Raw genomic sequence first — 587 nt, 5'->3', positions numbered from 1 at the left:
CCCATAGTACGCCGTAGTCCCCCTGACTTCCACTTAAAAATTACATTCTCCCCTTTTCTTTTTATTTTCTACCCCTTTTTAAAGAATATCCTCGAAAATACAACATCAAACAGCCCAAATATAGCCTCATAGCAAGTTTTTAAAATCCTAAAAAGTTGTATAAACAAAGCCCGATATAGGACGCGAATAAAAAATGGCTCTTTTCAATATTTTTTTTCATTATCCTTGCAGTCAACCCGAACTAAAGCAAGTAGCTGCAAATATTAGAGCAAAAAAATTAACATGAAAATAATTTAGAAACTTTTTAAATAATACTGAGGGGGGTTTTTTTTTTTTTATAAAGCAATAGGGGTATTACATACTTCCATAAAAACAGAATTAACTATAGCTTTTTTGTTTAAAAAAAAAGCTTTAAAAAACGACGAAAATAAACCCGGATTTCTGCACCCAAGTGCGTGACTTTTCCAATATCATTTTGTTATTATATTACATGAGCCCGGGTTGTGTTTTTTCCCTTTAAAATGGTGATGCCAGTCCATTCTCTTTTCTATTGGTTTTTTGTATGAAAGTTTATATAAGTTATTCAA

This window comes from Penaeus monodon, chromosome 33 (assembly GCF_015228065.2).
Source record: "Penaeus monodon isolate SGIC_2016 chromosome 33, NSTDA_Pmon_1, whole genome shotgun sequence".
Lineage (NCBI taxonomy): Eukaryota > Metazoa > Arthropoda > Malacostraca > Decapoda > Penaeidae > Penaeus > Penaeus monodon.
This window is presented reverse-complemented; position numbering follows the sequence as displayed.